Genomic DNA, 21545 nt, shown 5'->3' with positions numbered 1-21545 from the left:
AATTATTTTTACTTATTTAATATAATTCATTAGTCAATCATCATTTAAAATTTAGCCAAATAACTTTTCCAAAATTACGGAATTCATTTCCAGTGTATTATGCTTATAAACCACTCATCAACATGTGATTACTTATTAAATAATAATAATGACTGTTTTATGACAATCATAGTAGCTTAAACACAGACTTCATTTGTACTGAAACCTGTCCATTGTATCCTATAATTTTAAGTAACATTTTCTTTTTCTCACCAGGATGGAACACTCTTCTCTTCTCTATGTCTTTCCCATGCACATTAAAACTCTATGAGTGGAAAATATAAAAATAACTTCCATCACTATACCTGAGAAATTATTATCATTATCATCTTTATAGTTATTATTATTGTGATCGTCATCTGGAATGTCAGAGGAAACAGTAATTTGAAATAAGACTGTAGACTGTTATTCCACAAAATCTCACTAAATCACTTCACTCTGAATTCTGCAAACTGTGCATTAAAATGATGCCTTCATCAGGTGTCTTCTTTACTGTTCTTATATGGGGCTTCTAACTTAGGTTAAGCTTGCAGAGAGGAAGGTTCAGTTTGTTCACTCTTACTAGCTCCACAGTCATGGTCCAATTTAGTCAGAACTGAAGTATTCATGATTATATTTATTAAGAGCTCAGTTTTGTGTATGATAAATAATTTGTTTTAAGAATCATGTTTTTAATTATATTTATCTTGAAGTATTTCAACCTAGAAATAACACGGACATGCAATATGGAGTTGATGAGGTAATAATGCATTCACAAAGATTAAAAACGATTTCAATAAAGAAACCTATTTTTATTTGCAGGTATTTCACTAGCTCATTTCTGTTTGGAAGTATAATACTTTCCAGGAGTATATCCTTTTGAAATGCTCAGTTTTCATACAAGTTGTCAACCAGACTCATAGTTTGATCATAAGTTAATGCTATATTCCATCTTACTTCTCTTTTGAGAAGTGTCTGTTCATATCCTTTGCCCACTTTTTGATTGAGTCATTTGCTTTTTTCTTGTAAATTTGTTTGAGTTCCTTGTAGACTCTGGATATTAGACCTTTGTCAGATAGATAGATTGAAAACATTTTCTCCCATTCTGTAGGTTGTCTGTTCACTCTGATGATAGTTTCTTTTGCTGTGCAGAAGCTCTTTAGTTTAATTAGATCCCATTTGTCAATTTTGGCTTTTGCTGCGATTGCTTTTGGGGTGTTAGTCATGAAGTCTTTGCCCATTTCTATGTCCTGAATGGTACTGCTTAGGTTTTCTTCTAGGGTTTTTATGATTTTAGGTTTTACATTTAAGTCTTTAATCCATCTTGAGATAATTTTTGTATAAGGTGTAAGGAAGCAGTCCAGTTTCTGTTTTCTGCATATGGCTAGCCAGTTTTCCCAGCACCATTTATTAAATAGGGAGTCCTTTCCCCATTGCTTGTTTTTGTAAGGTCTGTTGAAGATCAGATGGTTGTAGATGTGTGGCGTTATTTCTGAGATCCCTGTTCTGTTGCATTGGTCTATACATCTGCTTGGTACCAGTACCATGCTGTTTTGGTTACCATAGCCTTGCAGTATTCTTTGAACTCAGGTAGCAATGATGCCTCCAGCTTTGTTATTTTGCTTAGGATTGTCTTGGCTATAAGGGCTCTTTTTCAGTTCTGTATGAAGCTTAAAGTAGTTTTTTCTAATTCTTCAAAGAAAATCAATGGTAGCATGATGGAGATAGCAGTGAATCTGTAAATTACTTTGGGCAGTATGGCTATTCCCATGGTATTGGTTCTTCCTATCCATGAGCATGGAATGTTTTTCCATTTGTTTGAGTCCTCTCTTATTTCCTTGAGCTGTGGTTTGTAGTTCTCCTTGAAGAGGTCCTTTACGTCCCTTGTAAGTTGTATTCCTAGGTATTTTATTCTCTTTGTAGCAATTGTGAATGAGAGTTCACTCATGATTTTAGCTCTCTGTTTGTCTGTTATTGGTGTGTAGGAATGCTTGTGATTTTTGCACATTGGTTTTGTATCCTGAGACTTTGCTGAAGTTGCTTATCAGTTTAAGGAGTTTTTGACCTGAGATGGTGGGGTTTTCTAAATATATAATCAAGTCATCTGCGAACAGAGTCAATTTGACTTCCTCTTTTTCTATTTGAAAAACCTTTATGTCTTTTTCTTGCCTCATTGCCCTGGCCAGAATTTCCAATACTATGTTGAATAGGAGTGATAAGAGAGGGAATCTTTGTCTTGTGCCAGTTTCAAAGGGAATGCTTCCAGCTATTGCCCATTCAGTGTGATTTTGGCTATGGGTTTGTCATAAATAGCTCTTATTATTTTGAAATGTTCCATCAATACCTAATTTATTGAGAGTTTTTAGCATGAAGGGATGCTGAATTTTATCGAAGGCCTTTTTTGCACTATTGATATAATCATGTGGTTTTTGTCATTGGTTCTGTTTATGTGATGGATTACTCTTATTGATTTGCCTATGTTGAACCAGCCTTGCATCCCAGGGATGAAGCAGACTTGATTGTGGTGGATAAGCTTTTTGATGTGCTGCTGGATTTGGTTTGCCTATGTTTTATTGGGGATTTTTGCATCAATGTTCATTGTTCATTTTTGCATCAATGGAATTTTGTTTTTTTGTTGTGTCTCTGCCAGGTTTTGGTATTAGGATGATGCTGGCCTCATAAAATAAGTTAGGGAGTGGTCCTTCTTTTTCTGTTGTTTGGAAGAGTGTCAGAAGGAATGGAACCAGATCCTCTTTGTACCACTGGTAGAATTTGGCTGTGAATCCATCTGATCCTGGGCTTTTTTTCTGTTGGTAGGCTGTTAATTACTGCCTCAATTTCAGAACTTGTTATGGGTCTATTCAGGGATTTGACTTCTTCCTGGTTTTGTCTTGGGAGGTTGTATATGTACAAGAATTTTTTCATTTCTTCAAGACTTTCTTGTTTATTTGTGTAGAGGCATTTATAGCATTATCTGATGGTAGTTTGTATTTCTGTGCGATCAGTGGTGATCTCCCCTTTTTCATTTTTATTGTGTCTGTTTGATTCTTCTCTCTTTTCTTCTTTATTAGTCTTGCTAATGGTCTATGTATTTTGTTAATCTTTTACGAAAACTGGCTCCTGGATTTGTGGATGTTTTGAAGGGTTTCTTTTTTTTTTTTTTTTTTTTTTTTTGTCTGTATCTCCTTCAGTTCTGCCCCGATCTTAGCTATTTTTGGTCTTCTGCTAGCTTTTGAATTTGATTGCTTTTGCTTCTTTAGTTCTTTTAATTGTAATGTCCAGTGTGTCAGTTTCAGATCTTTCAAGGCTGCTGATATGTGCATTTAGTGCTATAAATTTCCGTCTTAACACTGCTTTAGCTGTGTCCCAGAGATTCTGGTACGTTGTCTCTTTGTTCTCATTGGTTTCAAAGAACTTCATTATTTCTGCCTTAGTTTTGTTATTTACCCAGCAGTCATTCAGGAGCAGGTTGTTCAGTTTTCGTGTAGTTGTGTGAATTTCTTAATCTTGAGTTCTAATTTGATTGCACTGTGGTCTGAGAGATTGTTACGATTTCCATTCTTTTGCATTTGCTGAGTAGTGTTTTACTTCCAATTGTGTGGTCAGTTTTAGAATATGTGCTATGTGGTCTGAGAAGAATGTACATTCTGTTTATTTGGGGTGGAGAGTTCTGTAAATATCTACTAATTCTGCCTGGTCCAGAGCTGAGTTCAAATCCTGAATATCCTACTTCATTTTCTGTCCCTTTGATCTGTCTAATATTGACAGTGAGGTTTTAAAGTCTCCCACTGTTATTGTGTAGGAGTCTAAGTCTCTTGGTAGGTCTCTAAGAACTTGCTTTATCAATCTGAGTGCTCCTGTATTGGGTGCATATATATTTAGGATACTTATCTCTTCTTGTTGCATTGATGTCTTTATCATTATGTTCTGCCATTCTTTGTCTCTTTTGATCTTTGTTGGTTTAAAGTCTGTTTTATCAGAGACTTGGATTGCAAACCCTCCTTTTTTTTTTTTTTTTTTTTCTTGGTAAATATTCCTCCATCACTTTATTTTGAGCCTGTGTGTCTTTGAATGTGAGATGGGTCTCCTGAATACAGCCACTGGTGGATCTTGATTCTTTATCCAATCTGCCAGTCTATATCTTTCAATTGGGGCATTTAGCCCATTTACATTTAGGGTTAATATTTTTTATGTATGAATTTGATCCTGTCATCATGATGCTATCTGGTTATTTTGGACATTCATTGATGCAGTTTCTTCATAGTGTCATTGGTCTTTGTATTTTGGTGTGTTTTTGCAGTGGCTGGTAGTGGCTTTTCCTTTCCATATTTAGTGCCTCCTTCAGGAGCTCTTGTAAGGCAGGCCTGGTGGTACAAAATCCCTCAGCATTTGCTTAGTTCAAAATCCCTCAGCTTAGTTTGGCTGGATGTGAAATTCTGGGTTGAAAATTGTTTTCTTTAAGAACGTTGAATATTGACCCCCACTCTATTTTGGCTTGTAGGCTTTCTGCAGAGAGATCCACTGTTAGTCCAATGGGCTTCACTTTGTAGGTAATGTGACCTTTCTCTCTGGCTGCCCTTAACATTTTTTCCTTAATTTCAACCTTAGAGAATCTGATGATTATGTGTCTGGATGTTGTTCTTCTGGAGGATAATCTTAGTGGTGTTCTCTGTATTTCCTGAATTCGAAGGAACAATTTTAAGTATGTAAAACTTATAATATTTGTGACCACAAATTGTAAATGATAATACAAATGAAAACAATGAGTAAACATAAAAGTCATATGATAAATAGTAAATGCCTGTTGAAAGCTCTTGAAATAAAAATAATGGTAAAGATCTAGTTCAATCCTCATTTTTGCTTGACTTATCTGCTAGAAAAGGGGAAAAATCAGCACCACCAGCAAATAAAACGATTTGTGTAATATTAACAAAGCATTTTATAGACTTTTTAATGGTTACTCAGGAAGATTAAGTTTTTTTCCCAGTATTTATGTATCTAACAAGCATAACAAAGATTTGTAAAAGAGAACACTTAAAATGTTTAAAGTTTAGATGATTTTGTAATGTAAGATTAAAAGTTAAAAGTGATACTAACTCTTAACCAAAATTAGTTATTTTTCTTTTACTCTCTCAATGTTATGTCACTTGTGTATGAGCCCATGAACTTGACAAGTGCATTCTCTATTACTTTTTATTCAATTTGCCACATTCAAGTCTTTTTCATAGTTTTACTTCCTTCCTATTTTTTATGATTTTTCTTTCCAAGGCTCCTAACTTGGTTACCTTCAAATATCCCAAGGCACAAAAGCCATATCAAGTTCATCGAGTAGGAAGCCTACTTCCCACCTGCTTTTTCTAAATTTAATCACTGCACTTATTTTCTAGGCTTCTATTTCTGTCTTTGGATCCAATCTGAACCTACTTGCTGCATGAACTCCTGAATTTATACACACTTAAGCAGGGTTTAAATTGCTGTGCTAAAACCACAGCCAACTAAGAGAGCCAAGGAAAAACTTAATTTGATTAAGCAAAATATCTGTTGAACAAAATGCCATCATTCAGGCTTGCTAGGATATACTGTAAATTTCTAGAGGGGCAGAAGGGAATAAAATATTACCTGGGGATTGCTAAAGTGGAGCTAATGAATCCACAGATGGAAAAGCAAATTATTATAATATGGAAAAGCAAAGGGATGAGCATGAAGAGGAATCCCACACCAGACAAACGTTGAAAAAATTTGCAGCTACTGCCAAACACTCTACTTTGTAGAGACTTTCCTGAAGTTTTCATTGCAATACAGATTGCAATTAAAACACACAATGAGAAAAGGAAATGTCTAATCAGGCTCTCAGGAATCCCAGTATGTTGTGGATGACCAGCATGAGTTCAGAGATCAGTTCTTCAGGGAAGTGCTGCCTATCGGAGCTCCTGGCTGGAGAGAGCCACACATAAATAGCACAGGAAGGGCAATCAGGATCCTGCACACTACAAAGGAAATTTATTTCACTTTAGTCTTCAACAAACGTATTGCTCAACGCAATCTTGGCGTTATATTTAAACATCTACTGAAATGGGTTATTTTGCCATTTTAAGAAGTGCTGACCTAGAATTTTGAAGTGGAATTCAATAAAGTAGGATTTGCTTTTATTGAAGTATATCTAAGCACAAATGTTTCTAGTATTACTAATAAGAGACTTTGAGAAATACAGAAAGGCAGGAGAGAGAGAAGAGAGAGAGAGAGAGAGAGAGATTGACTGGTTGCTACTTTAACCTAAACTACTTGAGGGAAAGACTCTTATTCTTATACAGAGTTGCCTTCAGGACAGGCTCTTATCCGGGTTTTTAATTTTATCAATTATCTTTATGTAATCATATTCTGTGACTTGAAATCAAACTGATAAGATGTGTTGCTTACTGCATTTGTCATATGGAAAGGCCTGTATGTAGACATTCTCCTAGTGGAGATTGAGTCAGAGTTATGGCTTTTGGATGATCCTGATTGTTTATCATTCTGAGTCGGGAGAACCAATTACCGCAGCTACTTGCCTAGGAAACAAAAACCAATAATTGACAGTTAAGACTCTTCCCATTAAAATATTTATGTGCAATGGTACTCAAAATAATAATTATATTCCAGATTTTATAGTGTTCCCAGTAAAGATTGAGAATCACCAAACCCACATTATAACAAGTATTCTATGAGGTTCACGAAGCAATTAAACATGAAGTTATATTTTCTGCATGTATATACATATATACATATGAATTTGTGTGTGCATGTACACTTATGTTTTCCTGTGTTCTGAGTGAGGAATGTAATGGGAGGTGGTTAAACACCTCTAATCTCTTCCCTTCATCTACTTATTAACTCTTAATAATAAGTAGTGTTGGGAAGTGTATCTATGGTGGGCCTCTTCTATCTTCCTGATTCTTTATTGAATGAGTGTATTTTATATAAACTAGGTTATATCACATATAACCTAGTATATAATAAGAGATATATCATAGATTGCTTGCACTCCTTGATCGTCGATTTTACACAATTTAAGTATGCAACTCAGCATTTCTATTTGCAACACTTAAACACCTATAGTAGTCTCATTAACTATTTAAAGTCTCTCTAGCTCTCTCTCCTCCTTCTTGCTTCCTTTTAAAAATTTGTTTTAAAGCTGTGTTCCTCATTTTTTCTCATAGTGGTGTAAAAAATTCTATTGCTGCCAAATTTTTCAGTAATAAAAAATTTTCCTGAATAATTACACTTAAAATGTCTCCATCCCAGGTAAGAAGTGATTGACAGTATGATACTTATCAAACAGAAGATTCTAATGCAAACAACACCATCCTGGCTAAATGGGCATCAGTGCTAGTGTGATCATTCCAAGCATCATCTTCCCTGGAGCGCCCTAAAAATTCATTGCCAATAGATTTCTTTTATTTGGCTTACAACACTTTAGGTGATGTGACATCTACTTTGCCTGATTTATAAGAACACAGAAAGTCTGTCACTCATTCCTACATAGTTGAGTGGCTTTCAGTTGTATTAGATTATCTTATGTTGTCTTACATTCCAGTGGCAAGATCAATTCTAGTCACTGTGGTTAACCTAAATAGGTTATGGTCTTCTTGATAGATACTGGTAAATATTTGCTCTTGTCACCAATACATTTGTAAACTCTCTTCACAGATTACTTATAAAATATAGGATACTTCTACTCTTGTTGACTGTGTAGCATTTTCCTAGAATGTCTTTGGAAACTGTTATTTTCAAATGTGGTGCCCTATTTCTGAAGATGTGTCCTATTTAGTGCAAGAAACCCCCTGGGTGCTAATTATCCTTAAAACATTCCCCTTCTGATCTTTCTTTACAAAGAAAAATTATAGTTTTTCTATGTTCTCAAGGCCTGTTGAGTGAATTATCTGATTCAGAGTAATAATTTCATTCCAGTCGATTATAAGACACGTGAATTTTCTAAGAAAGCTAATATTACTGGCATATGTGCATGATTACAAATATAAAATGCTCTGGCACTAAAAATAGTCACTGTTTATCATATGATGTATCTATTGTGTGTCAAATATTAGCTGAAATATCCAAGACCAGTTTGTTTTCTTTGTAATTTATGATTAAAGAAGAGTGAATACATTTGTGCAATTTTAAACACTTAATAAAATTGCTCCCACAGAATAGATGTGGTTAAGACATAAACCTCTATTAGAAATAATATCAGTGTTTATTTTTTATATGTGTGTATCAATCTAGGCCTTCTATATGTATATGTTTATGTACATTTTTATAATACTTAATAACAGAAATACATTTTGAGAAATGAGTCAGAAATGGCAAACAAGATGGAGTGCACTTACATAAACCTAGACGGCATAGCCCACTGCACATCTAGGCTATATGGTATAACCTATTGCCCTAGGCTACAAACCTGTACAGCATGGTACTACACTGAATACTGTAGACAATTGTAACACAGTGGTAAGTATTTATACTTTTAAACGAATCTAAACATAAAAAATGTAAAGCATTGTGCTATAATGTGGCAGCCTCTACTACATTGCCATGGGATATGAATTTTTCTGCTCTACTCTAATTTTATGGGACCATCATTGAATATGCAGCCAGCTGTTGACTGAAATGTTATGTGACTTGTGACTGTGTATGTACATGTAACAAATTGTGTGTGTGCGTGTGTATATATATAAATTTATTTATACTCACAATGAAAAGAGCCCAACAGTGAGCAGGAAAATAATAATGTGCTTGTATTTGTTTTATTTTAAAAATATTGTTATATTTCTGCTTATGTAGTACCTCAGCTGGTAGTCCTCCTCTGTCTTCTTATAATTTTTCTGAATTATTCTATTTTCATTTTTAGTAAATGATCTCCATTCCACCTATATGATCACATGTATTATACTTGATATTAAATACAACATATTTGCAGGGACTTGACGTTTTTACCTCTATTTTATATTTACCAAAAATCTGTTACTGAAAGTTAAGTCACTGTGGCAGATGCAGTTTAAGAAAACTATAGATTTATTCTAGCCCAAGAATTCTTAGTCTCTTTACTCTGTACTTACATGCCATAATATGAAGTAAAGGCAAATAAGTACCATAAAAATATGGAGACAAAATTCTGTTGAAGTTTAAAAAAATCAGAATGGGCTTAATGGAAGAGTCACCATTTGACATAGACTAAAGATTGCATATTGAGATAGAAGCACGGAGAATGTAGGCGAGCAAAGAACACTATGAAATTCACAGCAATAAAATTTCACAAGGAGTTTGGTAAAATAGGGAGCCTTCCAAATTCTCAGTAGAATTATTTATACCTGATGCTGCCAGATACTAACTCTTATGTATGTGGTATTAAATTGGGTCTGAAAAGGTCAGTGAGTATAATGGAAGAAATCACATTCTATTGAAAGAAATCTGTCTAGTATCTTCTATACCCAAGTGCAAGTGCTAAGCTAGGGACTACAGGAATACACATAACCATATATTGTCCATGTTCTACATAATTATGTTACAAAGCCAGCTTTGTTAATGTTAGAATTCAAAATGTTGGCTGAAAGAATTAGCCAGGGTTAGTTTTACTTTTGGACTATAGGTTGAGGATAATTTATTCCATTGTAATGTTATCCCCAAGATACACAGAAAAGGAGAATACAATTATAAGAAAACAGGATAATATAGAACACTCCTTTTGGGCAAGGCAAAAGGGCTAAAAGCCTAACCATGTACAAACAGATCCCTGAAGGACTGTGGTTAGCCTGTCTGGCGGACAATTCCTATACTACTTCCTCAACATATGAATGAATTACTTGAATGACTTTATATTTGGAGCTGGAAAGACAGACATTTTATCTGTGAAATATCTTCAGAAAAGTTTTTTTCTTAGTGTATTCAAATCACTTATAATAGAAAATTTAAATTCAACTTTTAAATTTTCTTCCAAGTTTTCCCTCATTTGCAGGAAAGAAGATGACTCTGAAATTCCTATCTCCGGTTATTTCTTGAACAAGTTTGGGTCCAAGGCATACTGGGACCTCCATAATGGATGAAGAGAAAGCCTAGTTCACTTTAGACAAATGAAATATCGAAGCTGGAGCAACAGGACTTTCCAGCTGGCTCATGCAGATTATCTGAAGGTCTCTGTCCGGCAGAATCCCCCTTGTGCCCAACTGTGTCCCTCATTTGGTACAGGTTTCTGCACCCACCAGTGTGAATGCAGTTCAGCTTCCTGCCAGAGGTGGGGTCTGAGCCTTGGGCAGTGACATAGAGGCCACATTCCCTGAGGAGCTCAGTGCAGCTCCTGTTGACCTCTGAGTGAAGACGATGTCACCTGCATGAGTGAGCTGGAAAAACAGAGAGAAACTACCACTTAAAACTCTTAACACTTTAAAAGACAATCTGTCTTCCGTATGTAAATATGATATCATTTACCCATTTTAGAGTCAGAACAAGAAGTCGGTGTCTCTGAGTAACTCATTTTACCCTTGAAACCTGCCTAGATGTGACTTCAGATGATATTTGGTTAGTGCGGCAGGTGTAGGAATCCAGGCATGGATTTGTAGAATTAGAAAATCAAACTGCCGAAGAAAAATACTGCTTTAGTGTATACGTGATTTCAATTCAGCCAATTTTTATTGACTACTAATGGGTAAGACAATCTTTTTTTTCCAGTCAATTGCATATCTATCTATATAGAGAGAGATAGAAATATCTAGGTAGGTAGATAGATAGATAGATAGATAGATAGATAGATAGATAGATTTTTTTTTTTTTAGACAGTCTTGCTCTGTCACCCAGGCTGGAGTGAAGTGGCACAATCTCGGCTCACTGCAACCTCCGCCTCCGGGGTTCAAGCAATTCTCCTGCCTCAGACCCCTGAGTAGCTGGGTCTATAGGCACATGTCACCATACCCAGATAATTTTTGTATTTTTAGTAGAAACAGGGTTTCACCATATTGGCCAGGATGGTCTCTATCTCCTGACCTCGTGATCCACCCACCTCGGCCTTCCAAAGTGCTGGGATTACAGGTGTGAGCAACCATGCCTGGCCTATTGTATATATTTTTATGTTTTTTTAATTGACAAATAACAATTACATATATTTATGGGGTACAATGCAATGTACAATGTATCCATTACAGAATGATCAAATCGGGCTAATTAGCATATCCTCAAATTTTAGCATTTCTTTGTTGTGAGGCCATTCAAAATTCTCTTCCTCAGCTATTTTGAAATATACAAAACATAATTATTAACTACAGTCCCCATGCTGTGCAATGGAATATCAGCACTATTTCTCCTATCTAATGGAAATTTTGTACCCATTGAACAACTTCTCCCCTATTCCTACCCACCCCACCTCCTCCTCCTCCTCCTCCTCCCCTCAGCCCCTGGTAACTACCATTTCATTCTCTACTTCTGTGAGTTCAGCTTTTTTAGACTCCACATGTAAATAAGATCATGCCATATTTGTCTTTCTGTCAAAATGTGGTCCCCGGATGAGCAGAATCAGCATGATCTGAGAAAATGTTAGAAACTTGGTAGAATTAGAAATACAAATCTTCAGGTCCCTCCACACACCTAATGTATCCGAAACTCATGAAACAGGGGTCCAGACACTTGTGTTTTAATTACCCTCCAGTGATTCTGGTGTAAGATTTTCCTGGCACACGATGCATAAACTACAAGTTAAAGGAATTAAGTAAGGTTCAATAAGAATGGTAGTAGTGAGAAGACAGTAAGAACCACATTTTTGTTTTGTTTGTTTGTTTTTTCCTGTGCATACAAAATATGGAATAAAGGCATTTATTTTACAGCGAAAATATATTTTCATGTGTATAAAGAGTAGCTGACCCAATTTAGTAAGAAACAGTTTGTACTACATGGAAAAATGTTGGTTAAAATTTCAGAGCAATCAGGAGCTAGTGCTCACCCTGTGTTACCAGTAAAGGTCAGCTGCTTTTAGAGGAAAAAAAAAATAGAGATGCTTTGTCTCTATAGGTGGCTATTTCTCTCTGATCTGTTTGGTTTGAATATCACAGGTTGTTGTGAACTTAAACTACAATTTATTTTGATTTTTTTTGTGTATATGTTTTAAAAATTTATGTTGCATTTCTCAATGAAATGTCAAGATCATAAAAAATCGTGTGAGAAGCGCTGAGTTGATTGTTGCGGGGTCAGGGGAATCTTTTTCTTGGCCCTGTATGATTTGCTGAAAATTCACTGACGGTGAATTTCACTGTTCTCTTTGACAGTAAGTCAGTCTGTTCTGGTGTGGTTACATTCTGGTTTTAAAGGAAAAGGAAAACAATGGCTCGCAGGGATGGTTCTGGATCTTAGGCAGATAAAGGAACATCAACTTCTTTGAGACAGGCTTGGGGGGGGCGGGGTAAAATCAGAGACTTTGAGAATTCTTCAATTCAGCATGTAAATGCGCTACAGTTCGGAGTATCGGTTTCTGAGTCCCAACATGATACTCCTGGTGATAACAGTGGACAGACCTTTCCTAGCTCTTCATCAACAGAAAAAAATGCACCTACCCCTTAGAAGCTGCTCAGGGATTTTATGTATTTGTGTGTGTGTGTGTGTATGAGTTTTGTCAACAGCTCATTAACTTATTAATTACCTCTTCACTATTGGAATTCCAACTGGAAAACAATTTTACTGTATCTGAAACTGTCCAGCCTCTCCATCTCCAATTCTCCCCTTCCTATGTAAACAATTGAGTCAACAGTATAATTTTGATTACATATTTTTGGGAATTAAGTTCTTAAGTTATATAAAAATAGCATACATTATTTTAAATATTATGGACAGTGTATAATATGATTGACAGAAATCTTGAAATGAATTATAACTGATGGTGAGGCTGTACATTTTTATAAAGGTTTTTTTAACAGAGTCAAAGAATCCAATTCATTGGAACTATCTGGGTATTTCTTAATTCTGCTCAGTGAACAAAGATGAACAAACAATAGCAAACATAACCTGTTAGTTAAATCAGGATTTGGACAATTGAAAATAGAATATATTTGTATTTCAAATCAAATCACATATTTGTTCAGAGTTTACTGTATACAGCCTACCATGTTAAAGTGCTGTTGGAAAGCAAAATGAATATCAGAATCCTACTCTTACACCAAGAATCTGCACAAAACATGAACACCAATGCAATGAAATTCTAACATTCTAAGGTTTGCTGATGTAGGACAGTACTATTCTTCTTTGCTTAGGGAGGGAGAGTTCATTTATGTAAAAGTTCAATATATCTATAATGGTTAGAATGCCAGCAAGAAATGCAAAATATATTGAGTTGAGCTATATGAAATTGCCTTTTTGTAGGTAAAAATCATAGAATATCAGACAATTTCATATTGCTCAAACTAACATTGTTTTAAAAGGCTGATTTACATTTTGTAGAAAATGGTGCTTTGTTTTTGGCTAATTTCATTATTGATTCTGTCAATGGCTGACTTTGGAGACCACCTTTTTTTTTTTTTTTTTTTTTTTGACAGAGTCTTGCTCTGTCACCCAGGGTGAAGTGCAGTGATATGATCTCAGCTGACTGCAACCTCCACCTCCTGGGTTCAAGCTATTCTCATGCCTCAGACTCCCAAGTAGCTGAGATTACAGGCTCGTGCCACCATGCCCAGCTAATCTAGTATTTTTAGCAGAGATGACTTTTCACCATGTTGGCCAGGCTGGTCTGGAACTCCTGGCCTCAAGTGATCCACCTACCTCTGCCTCTCTGAGTTCTGGGATTACAGGAGTGAGCCACTGTGCCCAGCCCACCATACAACCGCTATTTAGTTCCATTACCCATCCTGTAAAATGCTTTGAAAACTTCTGAATGAAAAATTGAGAGAGAGTTTTAATGCCTTTGTGCACACCAAATTAAAAGATGTTATTGTGACCTTGAATAGTTGTTTCAGTTTCAAAAAAATAAATGGTCCTCTGTGAAAATAATTTATAAAAATAAGAGGAGGTCAACATGTAGGAAAAATTTTATGCTGCTTAATATTTCCATGTTTATGTTATAAAATTGATGTAAACAATTTAGAAAAAAGTCTTCATACTTATTCTTACAATAAAATAACTATTCACCTGTCTTACATTTGACTTTGAATTTTCACCTATTGCCAGTTTTAGTTCCTCTTCTATTACTGTTTTTTGTATTGAATAAATTTAATAATATGATTTAATTTTTAGAAATACTAGCAACCTATTTCAGTATCTACATAGATACAATTTTAAATTTGTCATCAAATTTCAGGTTTTTTCCTTTGAAAATTTATAATTTTGGAGATGATATTAGGTCTTTATTTTATAAAAGAAAAAAAAAAATCACACCAAAAAAGTAAGAAGAAAATAACCAGCCTAGAAATTGAGGTTAAAACTGAAAACTGCTTACATCTAATGCAAAGATGGTCTCACTAATTCAGACTTTTACAGGCAGTTCATGTACTTATTTTCTCATAGTTATGTTAATATTTTAATACAAGCAACAAAATGTAACAGTTACCATTTTAACAATATGTTTTGAGACTTTCTTCTACTTTATTCAATCCTACACAGTGTTTCCATATATTATATGTACCTCTTTCCTTTAAAACCTCTGCTGACTTCTGTCATCTAAAGAATGAAGTTCCTAGACTTGGAAAGGAGAGGTTTATTTCTCGTTAAGGGTTGTAGCATGCAGGGGTCTGTACTGACAGCCTGGGAAGCATAGCCTCTGCTCAGAAGCCAGAAGCAAACACTTTGAGGAAGGAAAGAACAAGAGGGGGATTTATGACTGGACAGAATCCCTCTATGGTTGGTGCTCTCTTACTGGAAAAGAATGCTAGTTGGTTGTTTTATGGAAACCACAGGAGAGCAGGGCAGTGTCAGGAGGGGTACAGGTCTTTCCAAAGGGTTCCTTTCTGTTTAACTCTTAGTGAAGAAAGCCTAATGGTGGTTAGGGATGGAGGGGCTTTAATGGGGCCTGTCTGACCTCCTATCCTACCATGGCAGCAACTCAGTTTTCAAGGTTTCTCTGGAATCCCCTTTGCCAGGAGAAAGTCCGGTTCATTCCACTGACTGGAAAGTTTAGTGTTTTATTTTTCACTTATTTTCCTTAAAATAAAATGCAAATTTCTTAGCATCACATTCAGAGTACTTCAAAATCCAGAATCCTATTATATCACAAATTTATTGCATAGCACTTTAACTATAGAGATCTTTTATTCCATTCAAATTTTTTTATTAAAACATAGCAAATGACCCACATTGAGATACACCACCTTAGACACATTTGTATGTCTACTGTCTACTGTCATAAAACGGAAAATAAGTGTTGATAAAGATGCAGAGAAACCCTTGTATACAGTTGATGGGAACGTAAAATGATGCAATTGCTATGGGAAACAGTATGGCAGTTCCTAAAGTAGTTAACAATAGAATTACCATATGATCCAGCAATTCCACCTCTGGGATATACCCCCGCAAAAATGAAAGCAGAGTATCAAAGAAAAATTTGTAGAACTGTGTCCATAGTAGCATTCCTTCCATTATCTAAAAGGTGGGAAGCAATCCAGGTGTCCATGGAGAGATAAGTGAATAAACAAAATGTGATATATACATAAACGAAATATTATTAATTCTTTAAAAAGTTAGAGAATTCTGGTACATGCTACAATATGGATGAATCTCAGGGCATTATGCTAATGCCAGTCCCAGAAAGACAGGTACTATGATTCCACTTATATGAGGTAGCTAATACAAATTCATTGAGACAGAAAGTAGAATGGCAGTTGCCAGGAACTGGGGAAGAAGGGGTGAATGGAGAGTTGCTGTTTAATGAGTACAGAGTTGCAGTTTCACATGATGAAAATTACATTGTTGTAATAATACAACAATGTGAATGTACTTAATTCTACAGAAATGTGTGTATAAAAAATGATGACTCTGGTAAATTTTATGTTATGTTGTATTTTAGCACAGTTAAAATAAGATGTTTTATAATAGTAAATGAATCTAGATGCCTTTAAATTTCATGCTCTCTTATGAAATCTTCCCTGGCCAAACAAGTATTAAGTGATTTTTCTCTAATTGTGCCTATTATTAGTGGTCTCTCCTGTGGGGTGCAGACTCCAGGTTACTTACATTACTTTTAATGACAACAAAACAAACAAACAAACAAACAAAAAAACACACAATTACTTTTGCATCAACCAAATAAACCAATCCACTATAGTACAGAATGAGCAGATTTAAATTTCTTTTTATTTTCGCTAAATGAAGGAATTACCATCTCCTTTATATGTAATATAATGTAATATATGTAATATAATATGTATTATATATGCATACAATATATGTAATATACAGACTGACAGAAATACAAATGTACACACATAAATGATGTGTGTAGAAACAGGAATGAATACAAAAAATTTACTGATCAACATACCAGTTAGTTACCAGCCCTTTAATATTGCTTGTATACAGTATTTTTCTAACCTATTTGAAGGACTATATGCCTCACTTCTACAAACTATAGTCTCAATGGCAAGGCCTGTGTTTTAGATATTCATATATTTCTAAATTCCCTGAGTATATTCAAGTTGGTAAAATGTTGACTTCTGTACTTAAATGATTTCTTGATTTTCTGAATAAAATGAAGTCTAATGACGCCCATGGTGTTGGTAAATATTGAACAGCAATCCGTGGTGTAGTTTACATCACCTGTCAGAATAAAGTAGTAAACAAAATTATCCATGTGATAATACAGAAAGGGTACAGCATTGCACTTGGAACTAAGGGAGTAACAAAAAAAAAAAAAAAAAAAAAAAAAAAGAGGAAAGCAGTAGCATACAGGAAGAAATTACACCAGGAACTATGCACATGCTCTCCTCAAACACTGGCCGGCATGATGGCTTCCAGAATCTTATCAGTGACCACCTGCACAAGTGCCTCACATTTAAGCTCTGAACCAAAGAGTAGCAAAGGTAGATATAATATATTCTGTTAGTACATACACGAGAGTTCAAATGTTGGCTCACTTTTGTTCATCAGACTGTTTTTGAAGGCAAGTACTTGTTTCATGAGGTATCCAGCCTGGCACACTCAAAGCAGCTGGCAGCACACCACGCATTTCAAATGGGAATCCTCTCCTAGTACATCCAGCAAAAGATGCTTATTGACCATTTGTCTACATTGTGTTTTATATCTCAGAGCATTTCAAAACATCACTCTGTAGCAAAAAGAATTCTGTCTGCCTTAAAGCCAACTGATTGGCCACAAGGATGCTGGAAACCCTGACAGAGGTAAACGGCAGGCAAATGTTTTAGTATTTTTTCCCCTTTTCCTCAAATTCAAAGTTTCTGACTCCCTTTTCTAGTCAATAAAAGTACATCTATGCTGTAGTCATTTCAACAGTTCATTGATCAAAGCTCTACTGTACTCCATCAGTTTGTAAGTAATTTGCAATGTGAGCATTTATAAACTTTAATGCAAATAAATACTGAAATTACTATGGAAGCTATAAGGTACTGCTTCAGAACTGAAGTTTTGGTTGTTACAATTTTTTAGAAGTTTCGGCCGGGCGCGGTGGCTCAAGCCTGTAATCCCAGCACTTTGGGAGGCCGAGACGGGCGGATCACGAGGTCAGGAGATCGAGACCATCCTGGCTAACACGGTGAAACCCCGTCTCTATTAAGAAATACAAAAAACTAGCCGGGCGAGGTGGCGGGCGCCTGTAGTCCCAGCTACTCGGGAGGCTGAGGCCGGAGAATGGCGTGAACCCGAGAGGCGGAGCTTGCAGTGAGCTGAGATCCGGCCACTGCAGTCCAGCCTGGGTGACAGAGCGAGACTCCGTCTCAAAAAAAAAAAAAAAAAAAAGAAGTTTCCAGGAGAACACCACCATCCAACATTCTGAATTTTAAGAACGATTGTGTGTAATTTGTAGGAAACTTGATTGTGATTTATTTTGGGTTACAAGCCAGATGGTTCCTAGCTTTGATTTTAGTAGTTTCATGAAATGTTCACAGAATGCAGATGATACAAATCTTTTGCCAGTTTGGCTGCATAACTAGAAGTCTTTGAATTATTACGTGGTTGATATCTGAATTATCAAAACTTTAGTGATCTTGCTTTTGTTTTTCTGTTTATTTCATTGTATGTAGAGCAATTTCTGCCTAATCAGTCTTTTTTAAAGCTGACCTATACCAAGATGCCCAGTGTTGGATTATTAAAATAATCCTGAAAATTGTCATTGCAAGCTGTAAAAAAAGTAAACATGAGTCTTATTTAAAAAAACAAAACAAAACAAAACAAAAACTAGGATTTTCCTTTTGAATTGTGGCTTAGTTTTACCTCAAAATGCTCTACTTTCTCCAGATTCTAGGACAGCATGAAGGTAGCTTACTAATGTGTTATGAGCATAATCTCCAGTGCTGATTGTTCTGTCACAACACTGTGTCCAGGTGTAAATATCTGCATATTCCTGAACAAAGAATCAATACTGTTTTCCCTCAGAATTGCAAGTTTAGTGTATTCAGATGCCTTATGATATTAGAAAATATAACATCTTGATATGTTGCATTCCTCAGAAACCTTTAATTTATATAAATAATTGGCCTGAAGGCAGAAATTCAATAAATGTTTAACAAGTCTCCCTATACTACGTATCTGACTGAGTAATGAAATAAAAGGAATTTCCAAAGTTGCTTAACTCCTCCCAAATGGCCTGTAAACTGGTAAATGAAAAACACTTACTTGAAAAAGAAACTTACATCTGTCTTATTTAATCTATTATATGACCAGAATTTTGTAATGCAGGATGTCATATCAGTCTTCCATTTTGGTGTAAATGAATGCTTGATTTTTGTTTTCTTCTTTCTCTCACTTTTTTTTTTAAATAGATCTCTTGATGGCTAGTGGGATTATTTTGCTTACTCACAGGGTAACATATACTTTTGTCAAAAGACAACTTTTTGACGAAATTAAGCACAGTCTTTCTTCTTGTTACATAGATTTGGTTTAATGTACTTTATGATTTAACCACATTTTAGGAACATTTACCTGGGTTGATACTGTTTTGTGTACATTTCTTGGAAAATTAGGGATCCATTTTCTTCTTAAATCTTCTGGTTTGTTTCTTAAATATGTCATTAAAGACTACAATATTCTGTTAGGCTGTTGAAAATTTTTAAATTGCCTTGCAAATTACCAGAGACCTAAGAAATTATACCCAAATCATTAAAATATAAATAAAACATAACACTAGCACAGTACAGTATTAAGCTCCTATTATTTACATAGGGTTTTAGAGTATGCCAATTTCAGGTATGTAAAGTAAAGTGAGCTAATGTCCAAAAATAAAAGCAGGCTTTAAAGTATTTTACCAACTGTCTGACAAAAATGTATGACCAATGATGTTTCGGTTTGTGTCTGAAATATTAAACATTAGACATCATTTTTTTTTCACTTGGGATGAATCCCATATTTTTTCAGCCTTGTTTATTCCTATTCACTGTTAGAATGTTTGAACTACAATATTAGTCCAAATTAATTAAAAGGATAATCTATTAATCTACAATATAATCTAATAATCTAAAATTATATATGATAATATTACTTGCATTTATATCATGTATTTTTTACAATAGGAACATATTTTTTACAATATGAATCTGTCACTTAAAAGGCAAATTATAGAAACATACTAAACTTTTTTGCTATATTCTTATACCTTTAGTATAGTAATAGCATTTCTCTCATTTTCCTTCTTAGCCATAATCCCTGGCAGATCAAAAAAAGTCAGTTGCCACATATCAACGTTTCAGTCAAGGGTGGATGGCGTATATAAAGATGGTCTCATAGGTTATAATGGAGCTGAAATATTCTTATTTCTTAGTGAGGTTGTAGCCCTCATTTAGTCTTAGCTCAAATCATTGCCTTTTTTATGTTTAGACGTGTTTAGATGCACAAATAGTTCCCATTGTGTTTTAATTGCCTACAGTATTCAGTGCAGGAGCATGCTGTGCAGGTTTGTAGCCTAGCAGCAATTGCTTTTACCATATAGGGTATACTCTCTAGGCTTAGGTAAGTGTATTCTGTGATGTTCCCAAAAGGACCACGTCACCTCAGGATGCATTTCTTAGAACCTATTCCCATAGTTCAGTGACATGTGACTGTGTATCATTGTATAGCTAATTTTATTGCATCTTAGAGTAATTTTTGTCCCATCGCTTTAAAAATCACCTAGTTAATAACGTGGTGGGAAAAATTCAGAACAGGACATTTTGGATTATGAGTTTGAAGTTGTTGAACTATTGCTTGGTAATTATAAAAGAGATGGTCTGGCCATTTGCGAACTGAGCTCCCAACCCTGTTTTCTACCCTCTGGTAAAGTTGGTTTGTTTGTTCTCCTAGAGACATTGTTTACAAAATAGAAACTACTTCAAAATTCCTTCAATTACTTAAACAGTACTCAGGAAGTATTTTTTTTCTGAAATTCGAGAAAACATGTAAGATTATAAGTTACAGCACAAAGTGAAATATTTAACATAAATTAAAGCCACAATTAGATTTGTCATTTTTTTTGTACAAGGAAGTGTAGTTGTATAGGGCACATGGTTTTTTTGCTAAAATTTCATATGCCCAGTGTCACTTTTTTTAGATTAATAAACATTTATTAAAAGGAAAAATTTATTTTGGTTTACCAATTGTTCTTTTTGCCAAATGATTCAGTCCTAAATTACTAATTAATATATAATTTCAACATTTTAGAATTATAAAATATGATTTCTTGTAGCTAATTTATCCTTATCTGTAATGCCAGAAAGATTCATAAATTATTGAACGTGGTATAATATTACTGAATAGTGTGGGTTACAGTAAAATATTTTATATTTGTTTAACATATTAGATTATAGCAAATTCAATCATGTTTGTGAATTTTCATACTAGGTTACACCTATTCACAAATATTTTACTTTTGATAACAGCACATGCATTTGTATTCTGCCCCAGCAATCCAAATATCAACAAAGAAAAAACCCAAGGACAATAAGATTAGAACCAGATATCACTAAGCACAGAGCTATTTCAGCATATTTTGAGCAACTATAGTCAGGAAAAGTGATGATAGTTACCCGTTGTATATACACTGGTATTAGCCAGGGTTCTCCAAAGAAACAACAAATAGGATCTAGATAGATAGATAGATAGATAGATAGATAGATAGATAGATAGATAGATAGATAGATAGATAGATAGATATGTATATCTATCTATCTATACATATATCAAGAAAGAGACAGATAGACAGACAGACAGACACTGGCAGGCAAGGCACCCAGAAAAGCACTGCAGTTTGAGTCCAAGGTGATCTACTGGCAAGAAGTCAGCCTTTTGCTTGTATGGTCTTCAGCTGATTGGATGAGACTCAGTCCCACTATGAAGGGTAATTTCTTTTCTCAAAGTTTCCTGATTTAATAGTTAATTGCATCTAAAAA

At 34.9% G+C, this 21545-nt stretch overlaps 1 protein-coding gene across 10 annotated transcripts in view; it reads left to right on the top strand.

The window, feature by feature from the left end:
- SPOCK3 (SPARC (osteonectin), cwcv and kazal like domains proteoglycan 3) overlaps positions 1 to 21545 on the top strand; it is a 488153-nt gene that overhangs the window by 373611 nt on the left and 92997 nt on the right. The window lies entirely within an intron of this gene.

This window comes from Theropithecus gelada, chromosome 5 (genome assembly GCF_003255815.1).
Source record: "Theropithecus gelada isolate Dixy chromosome 5, Tgel_1.0, whole genome shotgun sequence".
NCBI classification, from domain to species: Eukaryota; Metazoa; Chordata; class Mammalia; order Primates; family Cercopithecidae; genus Theropithecus; species Theropithecus gelada.
This window is presented reverse-complemented; position numbering and strand designations above follow the sequence as displayed.